The sequence below is a fragment of the Paroedura picta genome, chromosome 8 (genome assembly GCF_049243985.1).
Source record: "Paroedura picta isolate Pp20150507F chromosome 8, Ppicta_v3.0, whole genome shotgun sequence".
Lineage (NCBI taxonomy): Eukaryota > Metazoa > Chordata > Lepidosauria > Squamata > Gekkonidae > Paroedura > Paroedura picta.
The window spans coordinates 96623874-96648404 of record NC_135376.1 but is presented as its reverse complement, the minus strand read 5'-3'; the positions used below and the strand labels follow the sequence as shown (position 1 = coordinate 96648404).

The window sequence follows — 24531 nt, the reverse complement described above, 5'->3', positions numbered from 1 at the left end:
ATTCGGCAGAGAGGGAACGTGGCAAACTATCAGCTTTCTTCCGCTTTGCAAAATTCATGCCGGTGGGATTGATAGGCTTCTGGGGAAACTAATAAAGTTATCAACGGCAATTAATTCAAATAAGGGAAACCAGGTAAGGACGCTAAATAAAGCATGACTTTTATGTTTTAAAAGAACGTCTTTAACATCCTGATCATTTACACGCATCTTCTGATCTTTGCCTGGCAGGTGCTCAGGCGAGGAGTGCAATGCTTCAGGGCCCTGCAAGGAAATGGGGTGGGGGGAGGGGGATACACTTTAAAGAAAATCATATATGGAATGCTCACTTTTGGGTCTCTGGCGTTGGATACTTGATTGTCCAATGACTCATGTGCAAATGTGCTTAGGCTGAGGGTGACCTGAACTTCCCAGTACACAAGGAGATGTCATTGAGCACAAATTTTGTATGCGTAAGGCTCTGTGCTCATGTCTGTAGATAAAAGGATCGCTTGGAAGCATCTCTGCCTGGGGATCTCAGAGTAAACTGCATTGTGCTCAATGAATTGCTAGTTTTGACAATTCACCCAATCTGCAAATTATATGCCATCCGCCCCACCCGACCTCTGTAATCCACTTGGGTTTTCTATATCCAGAATAATCTGGTTTCACCCACAAATGTGGCTACTTCACTGTTCCCCAACTCCAGATAATTTATAATGTAGTTTAAGTGCTAGTCCCACAACAGATACCTAATGGACCCAACTGCTTAGTTTCCTCCATTCTGTCTATTTACTCCTGCACTCTGCTTCCTGATTGTACAAGAGTCTATTCTCTTACTTCATAATTGCTGCATTTATTCAGGCACCTTCCTTGAAGGAATTTATCAGAATTTTGTAGAAGTCCAAATACAGAATGTCTCCTGAGTCATCTGCATGTTTATTAATCTTTTGAAGATGTTCAAAGGTTGGTAAGAAAAATGTCCCTTTGTAGAGGCCATGCTCATTCTTTCTCATAAGGCTTGTTCTTCGGTATTCTTAACAATTCTGTTTTTAAGAATATGTTGCACCAATTTACCTGGAATGAACATTAGGCAAACTGGTCTGTAATTTCTCAGATCTCCTTTGGATTCCTTTAAAGTAAGTTTTTCTGTTGGCTAATTTCAAATCCTGCAGTAATGGAACAGTTTAAATAACATTGCATATTTTTATTAGAAGATCAGCAATTTTACATTTGAGGATTCAGAACCCTCAGGTATATGCCATCCAAAGCTCATGATTTGGTTGTGTTTTGTTATTTTTGTTTGTCATTGTGCCTGCAGAACATTATTTGATCTGTCTACAATTTCTTGAGCAGGCTCAGAATGTGAGCTGGAGCATTTCTAATTCAAAAGGTGATCTGCAAACTGCTAACTCCTTGTTCCTGACAGAACTGTGCCGTGATCTGCTCCAAGGAATGCCTACCTAAGGCAGTAAGCATCTTGCACGAGCCCCTTGGAGAAAAGACATTGCTGCCCTTCCAGTTGCAGTTTGGGAATAATATCAATCTGCTTTACTAGGCTTCTTGTTGTAAAGATTAATGAAGCTTGGTTCACCTATTTCCTCATCTTTCCTGGAACAACCCTATCCCATGTGGCTCAGGGGATAAAGTAATGTCCCATGTGGATTCCCCAATTGTCAGCATCACCTTTTCAGCGCTTACACAGGACTGCTGAGGAAATGGGTGGGACAAGAAAGCGCTTTCCAGAGTACCATATAAGACACAAGCTGTAGAAGATGCCTGACCTCACCAGAGCTCCAAGATGCCCCAGGGTCCCACTTTCTAAGGGTACTTCCATCCATTCTTTGCAGACATCACCGAGAAGGCATGTATGCCTCCCTCTTTCAGGATACAAGTGCTTACCGAAAGTACTTCCTGGTCCAAGGACACCCTCCCCAATCCTGGTTTATGGTTGCCAGCCTCCAGGTGGTGCCTGAAGAGCTCCAGGAATTACAACTAATCTCCAAACTGTAGAGAAAATGGCTGCCTTAACTAGCAGACTCTTACACCTCACTGACGTCCCTCCCTTCCCCAAATCCTGCCCTCCTCAGGCTTCATCCCCAAATCTCCAAGAATTTCCCAGCCCAGAACTGGTAACCCTTCCCAGGTATATATAGAAATATATAGAAATGTCAAACTGGAGTTTCACATCATAGATGTTTGTCTTTGTGTAAAGGCATCTCTTGTCACTTGACAGCTTCTTTGGTGCAGATCTCCCACAGTTTGTCAACTCCAGTGAGCAAATCATCCCTCCCTCCCTCCCTCCCTCCCTCCCTCCATCCATCCATCCATCCATCCATCAACATGTTAATTGTTCCCTTTGGCTAAAGTCTGGAGCCTTCTTCCCATCTAAGAAAATTTTCTCCAGCTTAAGTGGCTGTTCCATTGGAGACACTTTGTTAGAGGTAAGCTACAGATCCCCCTATAAATCCTGCTGAAATTTGGGGGCCACAAAGGCTTTTAATGTGTGTATCCCTCATTTATCTTCTGTTGACGGCCATTTGCAACTGTCTTAAATTGGTCCACTCCTTGCCAAAAGAGTGCCAGATACAGGGGACAGTAGATAGTTTACTGCTGAGTTTCTTTTCTTTTCTTCCAGTCTCCTAAACTTCAGCCTCAGATGTAACAATATTGCAAGGCTTTTAATTTCCTTTTTTGGCTCCATGAGATCTTCAAACAACTTTCTGGTGTGTTGTCTGCAGATGTTCAAAAAGTGCTTCCTCCTAGTGAAACATCTGCTAAGAAAGGACAAAACCATTGGGTGTTGTTTGCCAGAGGGGCCAATAAGATGTGCAGTGCTTTTTGCTCGATGTGGGTGGCCGTACAAGCTCACATGGAGACTTTCTCCTCCACCTTGCCACTAAGTGCACAGATGAAGAGGAATTGCTTCAATTTGTAGGACTCTGTGGGGGAGAAATGGTGATGTGGCCTCAACTCCTTTTGTGATACACTCTTTCAGCCTCCTTATGTGTCCTGATGATGGAACTGCAGTCTCTGTTTCCTGTCCCTTCCTAGGGCTGCTCTGGTTAGGACTCTCCATTAAACCACCAGGTCAGGTTTGGCCCTGCTTATTCACTGCCTTATGCAGAGGACGTGTGGTAGGGGAAAGAACCCTTACTCAGCCTCTTCCCTTCCCCTCCAACTGTTGGGTCTCAGCCGGGGTTTCAGACCCACACTTCCACAGCAAACACTAAGCTAGAACCTTACCAGTAAAGTTGTAAAGGAAAAAGTGGATATATGGATCATTTAACTGAACCTTCCCTTCATCCCGCCTCCTTCCCATTTTCCACTGTTGTCGTGCTAATTGTTTCCTTTTAATGCCACTTGGTGGGGTCAAGACACCCAGGATTTGTCCAATGTGACTTTGATCCCAAACACAGATCCAGAATTAACTTGTTCCCACTGTTTGAAGTAGCAGTGAAGGGAGTAATCATCAATGGACTTTAATGGAAGTGGATCTAAGTTCACCCCATAGTTCCATTTTTTGGCCAGTTTTGTAGAGCCTAACGTTGTAACCAAATGTCATCCGGTCTCAGAAGCAAAATCGGCCCTGATTGGTGCTTGGGAGGGGGCTCACCAGGGGAGTCCAGGGTTGTTATGCCGAGGCAAGCAATAACACACCACCTCTTTCCCTGGAAATCCTATGGGATCACCATAAGCCCGCTGCAAGTTGACAGCACTTTCCTCCAACAACAGTCCTCTCCAGATTAGACTTCTGTAACTCGCTCTATGCAGAGCTACCCTTGAAGCTGCTCCAGAAACTCTTACTGGTCCAGAAAAATGCTAGGCGTTTTTCCATCTTATTCAGGCAAGGCTACTAGCAGTCTACCTGTCCCCTGAGCACTTGGACATTGTGATCCATGTGATGGTCACCCCCAGAATAGTCTTCTGTAACTCACTCTACATGGGCCTACCCTTGTCTCTGACTTGGAAATTGCAGTTGATGCAGAATGCAGCTCCTAGGGTCCTCACAGGAACATCTTAGAGGGCCCATATGCAGCCTGTGCTGAGGCAGCTGCATTGGCTGCCAGTTGCAGCATGGATTCGGTTCAAGGTTCTGGTTTTAGCCTTTAAGGCCCTCCGCCGTCTGGGACCCATGTATCTGAGGGACCATTTGTTGCCCCTACGCCCCACAGGGCTTGCGGTCTGCGGGTATCAACTTGTTGATCATTCCCAGCCCTAGGGAAGTCCACTTGGCCTCGACCGGGGCCAAGATCTTTTTGGTCCTGGCCCCTGCTGGTGGAATGAGCTCCTGGGAAGGCTGCGGGCCCTCCAGGATTTGTCAGCTTTCTGCAGGGCCTGTAAGATGGAGCTCTTCCACCAGGTCTAGCCTTGAAGCCAGCATAGGAGGAAGATCTGGCTGCCCCCCCCCCCCCAATCAGGAAATACGCCACCCTTTGACCATCTGGGTGATGATTGACATTGCCCCCTGCCGTCCGGGTGGCAGGCATTCCATTTATGGGGAAGGACTACTTTTCTGCCATGTTGGGTTTTTATATTGTTGTGTGGTTTGAATGGGGGGTTTAATGGGGTTTATTGCTGTGGTATTTTTGTTACTGTTGTAACCAGCCATGAGCCGGCATGCTGAGAGTGGTGGGTAAGAAATATAATAAATAATAATAAATAATGATAATGAGCCTCACCTCCCTCACAGGGTGTCTGTGGTGGGGAGAGGAAGGGAAGGCAACTGTAAGTTGCTTTGAGACTCCTTTGGGGAGAGAAAAGTGGCATATAAGAACCAACTCTTCTTCTTCAGTGGGAACTTGCTTGAGCTGACTTGCCCTCTGGTCCATTTTATTAGTGGGCTGAAGATGTGCACTAAAAACATGCTGTTGATCTGTATCTACACTAAGCTCTCCATTTAGTCGTGGTCTGGATGCTCCCTGGGCTGCACAGGGGGAAGAAATCTGGCTGGTAACAAAAGAGAATTGTGTTGCTACACCCAGGAACCAGTTTACAGGAAAGGGGTAGGTTGGAGGGCTTCTTTGTGGGCTTTAAAAAGTGACTTGCTGGTAAAAATATATTGGATTAGCTGGACCTTTGGTGTAACATGGGAGGTTGTATGATTGCCATCTTCAGGTTGAGGAATTCCTGGAGATTTGATGGTGGGGCCCAGGCAGGGCATGTTTTGGGGCGGGACCTTCAAAACAGCTATTGTCTCCAAGGGGAAGCCCTGGATGGGAGACCATCAATGAACTTTGGCAAGCAATGTCAAACCACCTTGGCACACCTCTTGCCTTGAATGCCCCATGGATGGGATTGCCCTCAGTGAGCCACAACTTCATTGTACTTCCTACCACCATTTTGCTGCTAGCCTGATCTGGATACCAGAAGCAAAGCTTGTACCTGTAGAGGAGACCACCAGGATCACCCAGCAGTAGCAGGCTCATCACTTGCCTCAAGAACTGCATGAAGGGTTGCCATGAATTAGCTGCAGCATGATGGCACTTTGCCCAGGCACAGGTTGGCTTTATGCCGGTGGAAAGGAGATGACATGATCTGTAACCACAGAGCGGTAGTAATAAAAGGCTAAAGGGGGTTGGGGTGGGCCCAGTCCAGGATGGGATGGCCATTGGCCCCTAGTCTAGGACTGGGCACCTCCCAATTGTTCCCTCCGATTGTCAGTCCGGGGCCAAGGAGCCAATCGGGAGGCGTGCTGTGCGCATCTCCCAATTGGCCCCTTGGCCCTGGAGGGAGGCGCATAGCACCTCCCGACCCACACGCACCCCGCAGGACACACGGATAAGGAGGAGCCCATCAGGGGAGGCTTTGCACAGGCCCAGGAGCAGCCCTGTGCCAACGCCATCGACTCGCGGGGGAGGGGGCTGGGGAGGAGGCATCGCCGGGAATGGGGGCCGGGGGGCCAAGGCTTCAGGGAGGGCACAGGAGCACAGCCACTCTGTCAGAGACTCGGCAGCCGTGCTCCTTTGCCTTCCCCGAAGCCTGGGACGCGGCTGGGAGGCAGGCGGGGAAGAGGCTGCTAGAGCCCCCCGTATTTAGCATACAGCGGGCTTAACTTCTAGTCCTTAACAATAAAGCCTGCCATCTGATATACCATTCCTACCACAAAGCAATGTGTATTAACCAACATTTGGTAAATAATGTATGTTCATGCTGATCATGAATGATGGAAGATGGAGAATGTTTGATGTGTGTTTCATGTGTATTTGGGGGCAGCTGAGGTCTTAAGAAGCTTTCTCCTTTCCCTCTCAGACGCTCATGAGGTTAGGGCTCACCAAGGAATGTATGATTTCTGTGCAAACTGTGCCGTGATCTGCTCCAAGGAATGCCTACCTAAGGCAGTAAGTATCTTGCACGAGCCCCTTGGAGAAAAGACATTGCTGCCATTCACCCAGGAGAGCTGCCTGGTGGACTACGCCCCCTTAGAGGGTTTTAAATGTATATAAAATGTATATAAAATTATATACAATGTATATAAAAAGGAGCAAGAGGCAAATTGACGGTGGGCTGTCAGTGGCCTTTGGTGGACTCACAAAAGGGGAGTGATAATTAGGCAGGGCAAGAAGTTTGACAAAACAGGTATTGTATATGGGACAGTGAAGCTGACCGTAGGCACAGTTAAATAGTAACAGTGCACATTGGGAGGGTCGCCAGTAGGATGTTAACATTTTAAAAACAGCCAATAGGAAAAATAGTGTACAGGGAAAGACAGGCCAAATCAAATTCCAAACCGTGTTTTCCATTGTTCTGGAATATCTTTTCCAAAAACCATCCAGCCTGATGAAAAATTCTGGAGTGATCCCAAACTCCTTCCCTACTCTGCCCCTAACAAAATCATAAGAACCAGAGAATAGTTCTAAGACAGACGGCCCCCTAATCTTTAGCACATCTTCTCCTTCTTCGGGACTTGACAGCTGAACCAGAACAGAAATCTCATTGACATTTAGTGAGAGACATTCATCGGGTGAGCCAGACAAGCCTCTTTTTTGGTTGCCTGCTTTTAGGCAGAAGCAAAGCGTTCAAGCCCAAGAGGACTGATGTGGTGCTAAATGCTGACACCAGACCTTCTGTCCTCCTTGTTCCTGACAGAACACCCATCCTTAATTTGCTTGTCCCTTTTGTCTGCACAATGTTGCACATCTGCCCTTGAAAAAGCTCCAGCGGGCAAATGCACACAGCCTGGGGAGGCCATTTAGCCGAGGCTCCTGTCTGTGTCCAAGGACTGCCGGCAGACAGCCTGGAGCTAGGAGTTATTATCATCGGCTAAACAGGTATATGAATAATTACTGACAGGCCAGGCCTGGGTTAATTGCCGTTTTTAATCTTGTTCTCATAAATTCTTGGACAAATGGGAGGGGAAGATTTTGAAAACTCAGAACGCTTCCGCTGATGTCTTCTGCATTCTTGAGGACGTCTACCTCACCCTTAGATGGAAGGTGGCATGGTATAGTCCAGCCCCGCCAGATCTCAGGAGCTAACAGGGTCAGCCCTGGTTAGTATTTAGGGGGAGATTTCCCACCTGCAGGGAATCACCCAGCGTCATGGTGGAGGGAGTGGGGTTGCCAGCTGTCCTCCCCAGGCTTCACCCTCAAAGTCTCCATGAATATCCCAGACTGGAATTGGCAACCCTAGCTTGTAAGACTGTTTCAGAGCCAAGACGTCTTAGGTACGCTTGAGACCCCAAACAAAAGTAGGCGTCAGTGTCCAGTTAAGTGCAGTCTTTTAAAAATGATTTTTTGATATAGATTACCTTTTAATGGCATAATGTTCAAATAAATACAGATAACCACAGCACAGATGGACATAGGTGATATACTCTGAAACCCAATGTGCAAGCTAGCATTTCTGCAAGAACAAAAATTGATTTTTGAAATAGAACAAAGTTCATGGGTAACTTTAGCCAACGGAGCCTGATCCTGTTGGTTAAGCAGAGCTTTAAGAGGTTTTTTTGTTCATCTCTGCAATTCAGCCTCAATTTGGTTATGTAATCTTGAACCGGGAGGCAAAGTCTCTCTGATTCAGGAATATGGCAAAACCTACCATGGGTCACTTACTTGGAATAGAGCTTTCCTTGCCTTTAAGGGAGTCCAAGGAATATAAATAAGAGGGCAAAATTTTGTAGGAAAGTGGGATGCCCCAAAAACTGGAGGAGCAAAGGATATAGGGAGCTGAGTTTAGAAGTTGGCATTCTAGATCTTCAAATCTTTGAGCAATTGTTTTAAATATTTTTTTTCCTCTTGGCCCAAGAGCCAAGAGATATCAATGTTTTGAGTAAGTCTTCTGTCCTCCATTCCACCCAGAACCATTTGGTTTTAAGAGGCCAGTGGGGGGTGGGGTGGGAGGAATACACACAAAAATAAATGTCACATTTCCTGGAACTGGTTCATGGCTCTGTACTTGATTGCTCAACAAAGTTAGTTTCTTGTTGGTACCCCCACAAAGTTAAAATATATCACTCCCTTTTTGTTTTCTTCCCTGAGCTATTTTTGGAATGCCTGTGAGTTTCATCGTTTAAAAACATGGAAACAATTCAAAACCTTACTCATTCGGTTGGGCTATTGCTAGGGCCCCTTTGCAACTGACTTTTTCTCTGTTCCCCCATGTAGTGACCATGTATGAACCAGAGTGAGCACATGTATGCCAAGCATTTCCTCAGCTTGTGACCCAGAGCAACTAGGGTTGCCAGTTCCAGATGGGAAATACCTGAAGCTTTGGAGGGAATGGAGCATGACGAAGATGGGGCTTGGGGAGAGGAGGGGAGGCACTTCTGCAGGATATAATGCCACCAAGTCCACCTACCTGAGTGGCCATGTTCCCCCAGTGAACTGATCTCTGTCTCCTGGAGATCAGTTGTAATCCCAGATTTCCAGCCACCACTTGGAGGTTGGCAACCCAAACCACAGCCTCATTAGGAGCTTGATTAACCTCCTCTCTGGCTGCCTGTTAGGAAAACAGGATGGGGCTCAACCACTGGCCAGGCCAGATAGGGCTGCCAGTCTGGAGAACCACAGTCTGGCTACCCCTGTCCATGGAAGCTGTTGTTTCCTCCAGAGGAACGAGGATTACCAGGGCTGGGGTCTGGGGAAGATAGTAGGAGGGAAGCCTCCAGGGATAGAAGTGATGGGAAGAGTACCAGGGGGTTTCTGGGGATTGCCAGTGTTACCCTATTCACTTCTGGGTACCTCTAGGAATCATCAGGAACTCTATGAACAAAACACACAGCAAGTAAACAAGGCTTTATTCTCCTTTTCAGTTTTTCTCACCAGGACAATCGCACTCTCCCCTTTGGCCCCATTTTCTATCTGATGATCAGCATCAGGCAAGGTCTCCTGTCCTAAGTAGGAAGATGGCAACTCTAAGAGGAACAGTTCTCTGTAGTCTGGAGTTCTGTGGTGATTCCTCAAGAAGTCCATGTCCCACCAGGAGGCTGGCAGCCCTAGTGGAGTGGAGGGGATTTCGAAGGGTGCCAAAGTTGTGAGTTGAGACAGACCCCACCATGAAGCATGTTGGCAAGTAGTTGGGAAGTCAGTCAGAAAGCAGAGAGTCCACCTGATACATGCTGAGGCTGGTCATAGGTTCTGGAAGGGTATGCAACAGCCCAAACAGAGCCATTGTTCAAATGCATCAGGATTCTGCAACGAGGACTGAGACACAAAATGCCCAGATAGAGAAAAAAGACCAGGATACATCCAAGGAGGTACTGACAATCCAGAGGAAGCAGAACCTACGAAGACTAGAGGAAAAGAATGACAGAACAGTGACTAAGAACAAGCAAAAATATTTCCTCTTTCAGAGACAGAACATGGACGTTTGGATGTTGGGTGTCAAGACAGTCAAAAGCGCACTACAGAAATGGGCTGCTGTGTTTGACATATCAATGCCATCTCATTGAGAAACCTCTCCAGGGCTCCCACACACTTTCCGTAGCAGGAATTTTAGAAGCGAATGGCTGGAGGAAACCGGCCCTCAGTTCCTGCCCTGCTTTTCTGTGAGAGCTGGTTTAGCAGCTTCATAGTTTACTCTAGGATCTACCAAGGGAGGGTTGTGGTTCAGGGGCATGTAGAATGTTGCAGATTCAGTGCCCAGCACTAGTGGTAAAAAAAAAAATCCATGAACACATGAAGCTGCCTTCCACTGACTGGATCAAACTATTGGTCCATCAAAGCCAGAATTATCTGCTGTGATTGGCAGCCGCTCTCCAGGGACTCAGAGGTCTTCCACATAACCGACTGCCTAGTCTTTTTAACTGGAGATGCTGGGAAATTGGACCTGGGATCTCCTGCAGGCCAAGCAGAGGCTTCTACCATTGAACCCCAATTTCAGAGAAAGACCTTTCTGAGACTCTGCCATTCAGAATAGACCAGGCGTTGCCAAACAGTGGCTCTCTAGATGTCCATGGACTACTATCCAGATGTCTGTGGAGCCAACTGGCAGGCGCCCATGGTAATTGTAGTCTGTGGACATCTGCAAAGCCACAGTTTGGCCACCCCTGGAATAGACTACATTAACTTTGGAGGACTAAAGGTAAGTGTTAGGCAGCTTCGGGTTCCTGCATGTTCTCTCCCACCATGTGTCTGTTTCTAAATTGTATTCCTTGGAAGTTGCCAATATTTAGTTTGCTAGTGAGAGGCACTGGTACCAGCAGCTCGGACTGCATGCTTTTCTCTGGAAGATGGGTCTGGTCTTGAAGATGTGAGCCCTGGTGATGCATCTTTAATTTGTGGGCTGGTGAAATTAGGGATGCTCAAGAATGTGCTGCTGTGTAGCTAGTCTACACGTTAGAGTTGCTGACCCCAACCTGGGAAGATTCTGGAGATTTTAGGGTGGAGCCTGAGGAGGATGCAGTTTGGAGAGACCTCACGGATATAACTGCCTAGAGTCCACCCTCCAGAGCAGCCATTTTCTCCGGGGGAACTGATCTCTGCAGTGTGGAGATTTAACAAGTTTATATCCCCCCTTTCCAGAGATCTGTTTGGGGCAACTGTTCTTTGGGATAGTCCCAATATATGACTGGAGAACAGGAATCTTCAGCAGCTTCTTGGAGATGGTATAGCTTGTAGAAAGGAGATCTGGTAACCCTCCTCATATTCAGCTCTATGCCTTTGATCCTGAGATGGAGAGGGTGGAACGAGAAGGAGGAGTCCCTGCCCTGGTCTTTGATAAAAGAGGGCTGGAAGAATGTTTGAGCAAGATGAACTGCTGATATGAAATGCTAATCTGTGACTAGCCATGCCTTCCCAAAGCCTTTTATCTTCTGCGAGCAAGAGCACATCTTAGATAACAGTCCAGAGAAAACCCCAACTAGTCTTGCAGGGCCAACAGACTTCTGCTTATTTGGTCCCCCCCTCCCTCTTATTTTTTCTGATCTGTTCCCAACATAGGAATGTCTTTCATTCCAAGGCTGTGTCTGTTCCCCCACCTTCCCCTTCTCCATTTGTAGTACAGGTTCTAAGCAGTTCTTCCATTAGTCAAATAGAAAATAGTTGCCTGCCTCTACAACTCCCTCTTTCTCTCTCTTTCCGGTTGCCCCAAGACCAGGTGATCGTAAACCAAGAGAAATGTTGCTGCTTCTTTCTGGTTACCAACAAAAGAGACCTGTGATTCTCTTTGACAGAGACTGAACTCCAAGAGAATAAATGGCACCAAAGACAAACAGCTAGGGAAGATGCTGGTCTTGTCTGTAGTAATCAAAAGTATGCATCACTGTAGGCCCTTAAAAGGCTTTTCTGCAAGCCTCTGCCAACTCTAGGAAAGAGTTTAGCATCCATCCATCCATCCATCCATTGATCTCTCTCTCTCTTTCATATCCAATCCAAGTTTTTAACATTTAACTTTAATTATTTACTCCTGTTTATGTCTCTTGTGGCAGGGGAGGAACTTGTGTGGGTTACTGCTAATTTCTGCAGACACCTTCCCAAGATTTCCATTCTGTAGGGCTGAATGTGGGATCTTCCACGGAAACAGATCAAGTTGGGTAGCCTTCATCTGTGGCAGCAGAAAAGAGCCAGAGTCCCGTAGCACCTTAACGATTAACTTCATTTGTGGCAGGGAAGGAGCTTTCATGAGTCACTGATCACTCCCTCCGATATCTTCACAAGTTCAATGGCTTTCCGTTCTGTACAGATGTATATGGTGCCTTCCACTGAGGCAGATCAAGACGGGTCGCCGTGGTAGGCTGTCTGCAGCAACAGAAAACGGAAAGAGTCCAGGAGCACCTTAATGATTGACAACAAAGCAGGAGCTTTTGTGAGTCACTCCTCACTTTCATAAGCAGTGACTCACAAGAGGTCATGCCCTGTCACAATTATACCGCCGTCTTGTTAATAAGGATACTTCATGGGTCAAGTATAAATTGTTTTGTAGATGTATCTGTATTAAGGATAAGGAGAAGCTATGAAATCCTCTTGTAATTTTTTTTTTGTACATCTTTTAGGCAAAGCCCTACTTTCTTTTCCCTACATTAGAGTATTGATACAGGGCCAAAACTCATACTGTTCTACTAGAAATGTTCAATGTTAAACACCTAACTTAAACCTAGAAATATCTGTTAGGATAGCTCTCAGATTGTATCAAGCAGCTAACGTGAGGTCTACGATCTCTCAAGTAGGTTGATTATTAACAACTTCTCTTTTGTATATCTAAATAGGCCTTTTTAAAAAAAATGTAGTGGAAATGTGGATGGCTCTTAGACTCAGTTTTGGGCAAAAGTTCATATCATTGTGTAGTTAATGTGGGGTCGTATATTTTCAAATGATGAATACATTTTATATTTTATAGTTCTTTGTATTAATAACTCGCATTGCATTTTACATTTCTATCTTTATGAAAATAAAAAAAATTGTAGGGAAAAAAACCCGATACTTCATGGAGTTTACGATGATAGTTTGATTTGAACTGGAAGCTTTGCAATTTCTATGACTTTGCTGTCAAATTGAGTTACTTATTGTTTATTTAGATAATTTGTAACTATGGGTTCTTAATGCCTCTTATAAGATAGCTGGGGGGAAACTCCTAACCTGAAAAGTCACCAATTCCCTTAAAAACAGGCTTAATGAAAATAGAAAAGTAAATAAGTAGCATGCGATTAATGTTATTGTCCAATAAGGACACATTGAAAAAAGATTGAAAAGAATAGAATGAGAAAAGAGACGACTAAGGAGGGGGGCAAACATGATACAGGTTCACAAAATTACACGTGGGGTGGAGAGAGTGGACAAAGAGAAACTTTTCTCCCGCTTCCAAAAGTTAGAAAATAATCAAAGGCATCGAATGAATCTGGCAGGTAGTAGGTTCAGGACTGACTAAAGAAAAAACTATTTACATAGAGAGTGATTAAAATGTGGAATTCGCTGCCAGAGGATGTTGTGATGGCCACAGGAATAAACAGCTTTAAAGGAGGATTAGTTAGATTCATGGGGGAGAAGCCATGGGGGCTGAGGGGAACCTCCACATTCAGAGGCACTAATTCTGTGAATCCCAGAGCCAGGAGGCAACATCAGGGGAAGACCTTGGCCTCTGTGCCCTGCTAGCGGCCATGTCAGCGCTCAGCCACTGCATGAGACTAGATGGAGTCTTGTCCAATTCAACAGGACCCTTCTGGTGTTCTGATGGATAAAGTGAAGGACTGCAGTCTGTATTTTCAGATAGTTAAGTGGATAGAGAATTGGTTAGAGAACCGCACTCAAAGAGTTGTTGTCAATGGTGTTTCATCAGACTGGAGAGAGGTGAGTAGCGGGGTACCTCAGGGCTCGGTGCTCGGCCCGGTACTTTTTAACATATTTATTAATGATCTAGATGAGGGGGTGGAGGGACTACTCATCAAGTTTGCAGATGACACCAAATTGGGAGGACTGGCAAATACTCCGGAAGATAGAGACAGAGTTCAACGAGATCTGAACACAGTGGAAAAATGGGCAAATGAGAACAAGATGCAATTTAATAAAGATAAGTGTAAAGTTCTGCATCTGGGTCAGAAAAATGAAAAGCATGCCTACTGGATGGGGGATACGCTTCTAGGTAGCACTGTGTGTGAACGTGACCTTGGGGTACTTGTGGATTGTAAGCTAAACATGAGCAGGCAGTGTGATGCAGTGGTAAAAAAGGCAAATGCCATTTTGGGCTGTATCAACAGGGGCATCACATCAAAATTACAAGATGTCATAGTCCCATTGTATACGGCACTGGTCAGACCACACTTGGAGTACTGTGTGCAGTTCTGGAAGCCTCACTTCAAGAAGGACGTAGTTAAAATTGAAAAGGTACAGAGGAGAGCGATGAGGATGATCTGGGGCCAAGGGACCAAGCCCTATGAAGATAGGTTGAAGGACTTGGGAAAGTTCAGCCTGGAGAAAAGGAGGTTGAGAGGGGACATGATAGCCCTCTTTAAGTATTTGAAAGGTTGTCACTTGGAGGAGGGCAGGATGCTGTTCCCGTCGGCTGCAGAGGAGAGGACACGCAGTAATGGGATTAAACTACAAGTACAATGATGGCGCAGAGTGGTAAGGCAGCTGTCTGACAGCTTTGCCCATGAGGCTGGGAGTTCAATCCCAGCAGCCGGCTCAAGGTTGACTCAGCCTTCCATCCTTCTGAGGTCGGTAAAATGAGTACCCAGCTTGCTGGGGGGTAAACGGTAATGACTGGGGAAGGCACTGGCAAACCACCCCGTATTGAGTCTGCCATGAAAACGCTGGAGGGCGTCACCCCAAGGGTCAGACATGACTCGGTGCTTGCACAGGGGATACCTTTACCTTTACCTTTACAATGATATAGGCTACATATCAGGAATAAATAACAGTGTAGATTTTAGAGTCAATCCTCTAGATTTCAGTGTACTTTACAAAAACACAGGGAGAGACCCAACTGCCTTTTATCAGTGATCAAGGCTCCCACCTCCCCATATGCTGCTTTCCCCAATGTAAAATTGAATGTAGATTTTACAGGTTGTTGGACTGAGCTTAGGTTCTGAGCCCGTTCTTCTTGCTCTTGCAAGACAGACAGTCTCTCCCCAGCCTCTGCCCCACTATTAAAAGATTCCAGAGGGCCTTTTAAATAGCAATCCCTGTGAGACAACCTTCCCTGTGATGTAATTTGACACACAGCCGTCATTGGGGCTTAAACACAGTAATCTTGGAAATGAGTGGGAATTTGGCCCGGAGGGGGTTGTGGGGGGGGGGGAGGCCTCTTCTGATTAATTTCTCCCAATGATAAGCCACTCCTTGTCCAAGATGCCGCCTGCCACGACGTGTGATTGAATCGCTTTAACCGCTGCGCTTGACAACTGTGACTCAAATGTCATCCCAGAAAGTGATATTTCGAGTGGCATGGTGGGATTAGAAACCTGCGGAAGATTGGTCAAAGGGAAAAAGTAAGTACATAATTTCTAGCAAAGTGATTTGTCTACTCTAAACCACATCTGCTTCCAGAGAGAGGGAAGGGGCTTTAAAAAAGAAAAGAAAAGAAAGCAAGCCTGGGAAAGAGGATAGAACCGCAGGGCACGCTGAGGAAAGACCCTTTCAAAGTAATCCTCTAAATTGTCACTTTACACCCAAGTGGAAGTTGCATTTATTGGATACGCATTTCCAAGAAATACCCGCGGTCTAGGGAAGGGAACGGGGATTGTGGAAGAATATGAGGGCTTGAAGGGCAAGTCGGCATTGTTTCCGTTATTCTATTTTTTGACCCTAGAGCAGCGGTCCACAACCTTTCGGCTGCCGTGGACCGCTGCTCCAGAGTGGGGGGAGAGGGCGGCCTGAGGGCCCACACACGCACGGCAGCCCCAGCGCAAACGCGCATGTTTAAACTACAAGTACAAGTACAGCCCCGGCGGCCACGGCTCCCCCTCCTGGCCCCTCCCGGCCCCCCCTGCTCCGGAGTGGGGGGAAGAGGGGGGCCCGTGCACGCACGGCAGCCCCAGCGCAAACGCGCATGTGCGGACTGCCGCACATGCTCGTTTGCGCGGCAATCCGCACATGCGCGTTTGCGCCGCCGCCATGCTGGCGGCCGCGGCTCCCCCTCCTGGCCCCTCCAGGCCGCCAGTAGATCGGCCGCAAAGCGGCCGATTAGCTTGCGGCTCGGCAAGCTTCTCTTCCCTCCCCTCCTGAAACAAGAAGCTTGCCGGGCCGCGAGCTAATCGGCCACTTTGGCGGCCAATTTGATCGCGGCCTGGCAAGCTTCTCGCTTCGGGGGGGGGAGGGAAGAAGGAGCCGTGGCCCGGCGCCAAGGGGTTGGGGACCACTGCCCTAGAGCAAAGGAGGAAGGTTTCTAAATGTGCATGGGGATTGGTGGTCCTGGGAATCCCTCATCCTGTAACCCTTTTAAATGCCAGTCCTGTGGCTTCCAGGTAGGCAAAATCATTACAGTGATCCCCAAACTGTCCAACAGGGGACAGCAGTGAGCTGTAAGAAGAGGGCTTGTGGTGGGGCTTGACAAAGGGAGCCAGTGCACAACTGTGGCCTGAACAGCAGGTAGTTTTTGGAATCGCAAGAAATTCTGTGATTTTCCCATAGAGTTTCTGGTGATTCCTAGAGCTACTCAACTTCACGACGCTACCCTGCCACCCTGCCTCTGCTCCCATCCTGCAGCCAACAGCGTTGGGCCAACACTGATTTCCCCACCCTTCTTTCTAAGCTAGTAGAAGAGTCCGAGAGGGACAGGTGTAAGGAATTGCTGGTGTGCTCTGAGGTAGTTAGCCCAGAAAGCACAAATCCAGAGAGGCCTGGACCCACGGGGATTCTGACTGACTGGCACTGGGAAGGGGTGAGTGGGTCATCAGGAAGGGCAGTATGAACTGAGTCATTGCAGGGCCTTTAATAAAACAAAAAGTTGTGGCCCAGCTATAGAAATCATTGTTTTACTCCTCAGTTGACCAAGTCAACTTTTCAAGCTGCCATCTTGATCCATCCACTCCCACCTCAAAGGTTTGTAAAGATCAACAAATAAAGCATATAAAGCAGAGAAAATAATATAAATTGTAGCATAATTCCCTAAGGAGAGTATTAATAGACTAGTAACTAAGTCCGCAGCACCCAAAATACAGCGGGCTCTAGCGGGGTCGCGATTAGGGTGTTAGCGGCTTCGTGGCTTTGCTGGGCCAGGCGCCGGACCCTAGACCGGGCGTGGGGAGGCTTATGAGGCGCAGGTGGCCCCTCCCCGTCCCGCGGCCTACCTGTGGCTGTGGGGGCGAGGCATGAGATGGCAGCGGGCGGGAGGCCAGGAGCAAGTTGAAGGCTTTTCTTCTGCAGGCTGCGGGCCCGGCATTGCAGCGGGCGCCGGTGCTGCAGCCGCCTGCTCCTGAGCTTGGTGTGTGGAGTCCTCTGAGTGGGCGGGTGCTGGCGCGGCCACTGCCGTGTCTTGGGGCAGCTGGCGGCGTGGCCCGCTCCCGTGTGTGCGGCGGGCGGCAGCAGCGGCAGGGAAGCGTGTGCAGCTGGTGGCTGCTGCCGCCGCTCCTGGAGCTGTGGCCGGCGGACACTGCTGGCGGTGTGGGTCGGTAGCGGAGGGTGCATGGAAGTGTGCAGCGCTGGCGGCGGTGCACCGCAGGCGCTTGCCCCGGTGCCAGCTCGCTCTGGCGGCCGCCTCTCTGTGTGCGGGGCAGCGGCGAGGCGTCATCTTTTCGACCGCAGGCGCCGCTGCCGCCATCACTTGATCCTCCGAGGCGGCGACCTGCCCTGTCCAAGGGGAGGCAGGTAATGGCAGCGGGCGGCCGTATGCTGGGGAACGCAGAGGGGCTCGCCATTGGTCCCTTGCTGCCGGACTGACAACCGGAGGGCCCAATCGGCAGGCACAAAGCGCCTGCCGATTGGGTCCTCCGATTGTCATTCCGGGGGAAGGGGCCTATCGGCACCCTTCCTCATCCCGGACAGGGCTTGCCGACGGAGCCCTTACTGTTTTATTTTATCCGCACCGTGAGGAGTGGTTAAAGATATGACCCAATCCTGCAAGGTAGCAGTGTATGGAAGGTGCCTTCGATGCTGACTGATGAGGAGGCGCATGCCTCTTGACACATTTGTGCCAGTCTCCTGGGCCCTGCTGAACTGGTTTTCATTAGAGTAATCTGCACATGGAGAGAAAGTGGCATGGGATTTCTTGATCTTGTCCCATCTCACAAGTAATGCCGGGTCAGTACTTGGATGGGAGACCATCAAGGAAGGCTCTGCAGAAGAACGCAATGGCAAACCACCTGTACTTCCCACTTGCCTTGCAAGCCCTTGCTAGGTTCACCATTAGTCTGCTGTGATTGACAACACTTATGTGCCTAATACCCACATTCCAGTCTGGGATCACTCATACCCAAGAATAAGTTGTCTGAGACAGAGGCGGAACAAGGGCAGTGAGCTTTGCAGTGCTTCTGGCTTTGTCAGAATGCCACCCGCATTGTTCTACTACCTGACCATTGTGCATGGGTAATGAGCCTGGTTTTTCTTTTTTTCAGTTATGCATCTCATGTAGGATGTGTGCAAGATCAGAAGTAACGTTATGGCTGGAAAAATCCCTTCTAGCTTTTCAAATTTTGTAACTACTCAAGATCTTGCACAATGTTTTGTTGTCAATCTGGTAGGTGCCAATAACAGCCATTACATGGATCTCGTGTGTGGATAATGTATAATTCAGAGAGCATTCAGCCCATTATAAGGATCTGCTGAGAAACAGTCCAGGTTTCTGAAAGCTTTATAAGAAAAATGGGATCATTTGGGAACACCCATGAGCTATAACGGTCAGGTCACTAAATATATCCACAAAAGTGTATAGGATGATGTAACATATGGAACCTATATGAGTCTGAGAGCACCTTTAGAATGCTGACGCCACATGATGGGCACAGAAACAAAATGGCTGCCACAGAATGGCTGCTACAGGAGGAGGAGCCAGCCACAAAATGGCTGGTGCAGCTTATCTTCAGTCACACAATGAGGATCCTTGTGTTAGGTGGCAGCTGCTGCAAAAAACATTTTTAAACTTTAGCATGGCTAGGCAAGTCTCCACTGACCAATCAGAAGCCTTACTGGGCAAAAGCCCCACCCACTTTCCAACAACACCTGGTCGGCACCAGAAAAGGTGTTGGATGGCAACATGGCACCCACAGGCACCACGTTGGGGACCTAGCAGTATCATAACCGACTGGAAACCAATGCTGGGGGCAGAGCTGCTGAATTTACGGGTCTGGGCAGGATTCGTAGCCAAGCCTAAGTGTCCAGAGGTCAGCCTCCAATGTATGCTTGCAGCTGCACAACCTGATGTGTAGAAGTTGCGAGAGATAGGCCTGTTGTGCATCTTCTTGGATGAAAAAGTGATAGCCCACAATGCCATCTGTTTGCAGGGTCACAACATGGGTGTTGTTTTTACAAATGGTCCACAGTGTGCAATGTACAATAATTGCTTGCGAAGAAGAGTATTGGCCAGTTATCTTTTTGTGACACTTTCCACCTATTTTTTACACTGAAGTCAGCTAGATAACATTTCTCAGCAGGAAGACTCAGTAGGGGATGTGAAGGTTGTGCTTGGAGAGGAAGTGGCTTTTACCACAGGATGGCGTGTCAGGAAAAAACTGGTTTTCATCTGGCCACAACTTAAACGGCCACTTTTCCCTCAGAGAAGGGGGAAAGCGTCTTGGCTTCCTGTTTATGTATTGTCTCATTATTCATTCCATGCAGAAGGCACAACTTCTTTTAATCCGAACATCCCCTTTAATCGTCAGTTTTAAGGGCCAAAATTCAAACTTAAAAAAAAGTAAACTTGTAAATAAGTAGAGGGGGCTAAACTGAATAAAATGAAGTTCAATAGGGACAAATGTAAAGTTCTGCATTTAGATCGGAAAAACCAAATACACCAATATAAGATGGGGGAGACTTGTCTTGGCAGTAGCATGTGCGAAAAGGATCTAGGAGTCTTAGTAGATCATACATTGAACATGAGTCAGCAGTGTGACTGAGTGGCTAAAAAGGCAAATGGGGTTTTGGGCTGCATCAAACGGAGTATCGTGTCCAGATCACGGGAGGTGATGGTACCACTTTACTATGCTCTGGTTCGGCCTCACTTGGAGTACTGTGTTCAGTTTTGGGCACCCCAGTTGAAGAACAAACTGGAACATATCCAGAAGAGGGCAACAAAGATGGTGAGGGGCTTGGAGACCAAGATGTATGAGGGAAGGTTGGGGGAGCTTGGTCTGTTTAGCCTGGAGAGGAGACGACTGAGAGGGGATCTGATAACCGTCTTAGAATCATAGAATCATAGAATCATGGAAGGGGCCATACAGGCCATCTAGTCCAACCCCCTGCTCAACGCAGGATTAGCCCTAAGCATCCTAAAGTCTTCAAGTATTTAAAGGTCTGCCATATAGAGGATGGAGCAGAGTTGTTCTCTCTTGCCCCGGAGGGACAGACCAGAACAAATGGGGTGAAATTAATTCAACAGAAATTCCATCTAAACATGCGGAAGAAGTTCCTGACAGTTCGAGCAGTTTCTCAGTGGAACAGGCTTCCTCAGGAGGTAGTGGGTTCTCCATCTTTGGAGATTTGTAAACAGAGGCTGGATAGCCATCTGACAGAGAGGCTGATTCTGTGAAGGCAAAGGGGTGGCAGGTTACTGTGGATGAGCTATTGGGATGTGAGTGTCCTGCATGGTGCAGGGGGTTGGACTAGATGACCCATGAGATCCCAACCTTATTATTCTATCATTCTATGTCTGTAGCAGTAGAAAAGAGCAAGAGTCCAGGAGTACCTTCCAGACTAACAAATGTTGTGGCAGGGGAGGAGCTGTCGTGAATCTCTGCAAAGGGACAGCAGTCCTTAAGGAAGCTTTTATGCTGCACTGTTCTCTCCTGTGGGGACCAAAAGTGGCATGCATCACTTATCCTCCATTTCTTCCTCAAAACAGTCCTGTGAGGTAGGTTGAGAGGCAGTGTCCAACCCAAGGTCCTCCAGCTTCACGCCTGCATCCCCCAGGTCCCAGTCCACCCCTCTAACAACTATACCAGGCGGATGGTGGAGAGAGAGAAAGGGAACCCGCAGCCGGCTGTGTTGGGGTAAACAATCTCTCCTTTGATACCAGGGGCCGTTTTGCCTTTGGGGCCCTTCTGAAGCCACAGCTTTCAAAAACAGACCCTGTTAAAATACTCGGCTAAGTAGCCCCTTGGGCGAGGGGAGTGTTCTGTTCACACCGTTCATTTTCTTAGCTGCCGCCCTCTTGGCTGTGGGATCCTTCAAGCTTCAGTTTCCACTCCTTTGGCTCTGCTTTGCTTGCTGCCCACCTTGTTAGTGTCCCTCCGGACCCCTCATCCCACCTTGCTGTCCTGCCCCCTTGCCCTTCCTCTGGCCTCTTCTCCGCCCTGCTCCCTCTTTTGTGTCTGTCCACCCAAAGCCAAGGGCATTTCCTCTGCAAAGCTCAGCTGGGATGGCCCTCTTGAGAACTTGGCCTGGGGTCATCTGAGCCTGAAATTACCCTGGGAACATATTAAATGTGTTTCTTCCAGCAGTTGCCGTTCGAAGGCCTTCTAGGAGGCGAGTGCATGGGGAGGAAGACAGGCTACAAGGAGCCAATGTGCAGTGGTGCTTAGAGTATCAGGAGACCCAGGTTCCAATCCTCATTCTACCGTGGAAGCTTGCTAGATAACCCTGGACCGGTCATGCTCTGTTAGCCTAGCCAGCTCACAGAGTTTTTGTGAGCACAAAACCGAAGAGAGGAGAATGACAGAAGTCACTCAAGGTGCCCACTGAGGAGAGATGTAGGATATGAAAATAATAAAAGATCCTGTGTGGTCTCTTAAATGGCCTACAACAAAAACTGTGCCCATAGTTTGCAAAAAACATGGACATTCAGGATTCTGTATCCAGTACTCTGCTCTGGTTCAGCCTCACTTGGCGTCCTGTTCAGTTTTGGGCACCCCAGTTGAAGAGGGTTGTTGACAACCTGGAATGTGTCCAGAGGAGGGCAACAAAGATGGTGAGGGGTTTGGAGACCCAGATGTATGAGGAAAGGGGATCTGGTAACCACCTTCAAGTATTTAAAAGGGTGCCATATGGAGGATGGAGCACAATTGTTCTCTCTTGCCCCGGAGGGACTGACCAGAACCAATGTTTGTTTGTTTGTTTATTATATTTATACTAGTAAGCAAGCCCGCTGCAGGGAAATTTTGCAGGGAAATGCAGCGGGCGCTAGGACTCACCGGCGGCGGGCTGGTCGGCGTCGTCGTTGGTGGCGGCGGCGGCAGCAGGCTTTTTTAGGCAGCAGGCAGGCAGGCAGGCAGGCTCCCTCAGGCGGTGGGCTGACGCGGTGAGAGGCGCTTTGCGCCTCTCGACGCGTCAGTCCGCCAGGCATGGAACCCCCGGCAGCCGCGCTTCGTGCGACTGCTGGGGGCTCCCTTGGGCGGCGGGCTCACGCGGCGACAGGCGCTTCGCGCCTCTCGCCGCGTCAGTCCGCCAGGCAGGGAACCCCCGGCAGCCGCGCTTCGCGCGACTGCCAGGGGCTCCCTGGGGCGGCGGCCTGACGCGGCGACAGGCGCTTCGCGCCTCTCGCCGCGTCAGGCCGGGAGCAACTGCGAGCCGCGCTGTGCGCGGCTCGCAGTTGCTCAGGCTGGGAATCGGAGGGACCAATCAGCAGGCGCAAAGCGCCTGCCGATTGGTCCCTCCGATTGTCTGTCGTGAGGAAGGGTCCAACCCGGACCCTTCCTCATCACGGACAAAGCCCACCTCAAGGGGGCTTAACGAATTATTTAGACCGTGGCGCCCGTGGCGCCACGGGCTGTTTAAAGATACCGCCCTCCCTGAAGGCTCAGAGCAGTTTACATCATACAGGAACAGTGCAAATAACTCAGTTTATAATAATACAATATTAACAATAACAATATTATGAACAATAGAACATTGGAAAGAACAATAAATCAATGCTTACTGATGGCCCAATGGGTGGCCAGTGCATCTGCAGTGATGGTTGTAGGAGAGAGGCTCAGGGGGATGAAATTAATGCAAAAGGAATTCCGTCCAAACTTCCGAAAGAAGTTCCTGATAGAGCGGTTTCTCAGTGGAACGGACTTTCTCGGGAGGTGGTGGGTTCTCCATCTTTGGAGATTTTTAAACAGAGGCTAGATAGCCATCTGACGGAGAGGCTGATTCTGTGAAGGTCCAAGGGGGTGGCAGATGACAGGGGATGAGCGATCGGGTTGTGAGTGTCTTGCATAGTACAGGGGGTTGGACTAGATGTCCCAGGAGGTCTCTTCCAGCTCTATGATTCTATGAAACTCTGGTGTAATAAAAGATTATGAAAGGCTAGGGATTCAGTACCTGGTCCCACATCCTGTGCCTTTCCTTTCCTCCCCGAGAACCACAGCATGCACACAACTAGGTGTGCACTCCTAAATGTTCTTGCTTTCCACATTACAGTTTGCCAGTGTAAGAACCTGGAGAGGATAAGTAGGTGAAGGAAAGGCACAATTATCTGGAATTTGGCTATGGAGCAACTGTGTTTTTCTGCAACCGAATTATGCATGTTTGATCTTTTCTGTAATACCTTTCCAGACATGTGTGATTGAGGAGCAGATAATCCGGCTGCAGTCCCACTGGTTTGTTTGTTTTGTGCTCAGCCTTGACCACGTGAATGTTTGCAAATTGGAAAAAAATGGGCATTTTCCCATTGGGGTCACCCGCCGGACGTGACAAAGAAAGCTGATCTAAACCTCACCCCTAGATCCACCCAGCCCGACATTATAGTCCACCGTGGTAATCGATTATACAGGAAGAAGAGGCAGCTTTCTCTTTTTTCCCCTTCTGTCCTCCCAGCCAGTGATTCATGCCAAAATTATGTCAATCGGCATTTTGTATTCTGGTACAGGTGGTGTCTGTGCACTTCCTCCCCTTCTTTGGTTGGGGGCTCACCAGGAAGCCACCAACATCGCTGCCACCACCCGAAAATCAGAAGCTTCTTTCTTTCCGGACTCTTTATCAGCACAATTACTTTCATGGACGTAGTCAGCATGATTTCCAAATTGGGGGTGAGAGAGAGACCCCCTCCCCGTTGGCTTTCTCTCCTAGAGAAGCCCCTTTTCTTTTTTTGTTCCAACCAGGCACCCGTAAAGGTTTGTTAGACGCACTCAAACAAGTGTTGTTTCCGATTCATTGATGATGGCAAAGGGAGGAAGGGAGGATGGTAGCTTTTTGGCTGCGCCCCAGAAACACAAGCCTTTGTCCTGATATTCCCAGCTCCCCACGCCTCCCTGCAAGTCTGAAATGCGAGAAGCCTGTATTTTCTCTCTAACCTTCCCCCTCCTCTTTTTCTTTTCCTTCTGGCAAAGTGGCTCTCTGTGTGTGTGTGTGTGTGTCTGCGTGCGCACATAAGTGATAGATGGATATGATGGGAGAGCCAAAGGGATGGACCCACTAGAGACAGCAAAAGGAAAACCAGCCACCCCGTGCACGTGCCAGACGAGGTGAGCGATTTCCTGGGTGTTTCATTCTACCCTCCCACCTTATCCCTCCCCCCCAGTTTTTTATTTAGCATAGGGGGGTGTTTAAAAGCGCCACCTTTTGTAATGATGGTGTCGCCACCCAGGCGCATACACATATGCTCTCC

At 48.3% G+C, this 24531-nt stretch overlaps 1 protein-coding gene across 11 annotated transcripts in view; it reads left to right on the top strand.

Annotated features, from left to right (window-relative positions):
• Positions 1–24531, top strand: part of ZMIZ1 (zinc finger MIZ-type containing 1) — a 410316-nt gene that overhangs the window by 255364 nt on the left and 130421 nt on the right. Inside the window, exon 1 of one of the 11 annotated variants that reach the window (XM_077350901.1) lies at positions 24267–24388. The exons of the other annotated variants lie outside the window; for them this stretch is intronic. The gene's annotated coding sequence lies outside the window, so the exon portion shown is untranslated. Of the gene's footprint in view, positions 1–24266; positions 24389–24531 lie in introns of those variants that run through there. 11 annotated transcript variants of the gene reach the window in all.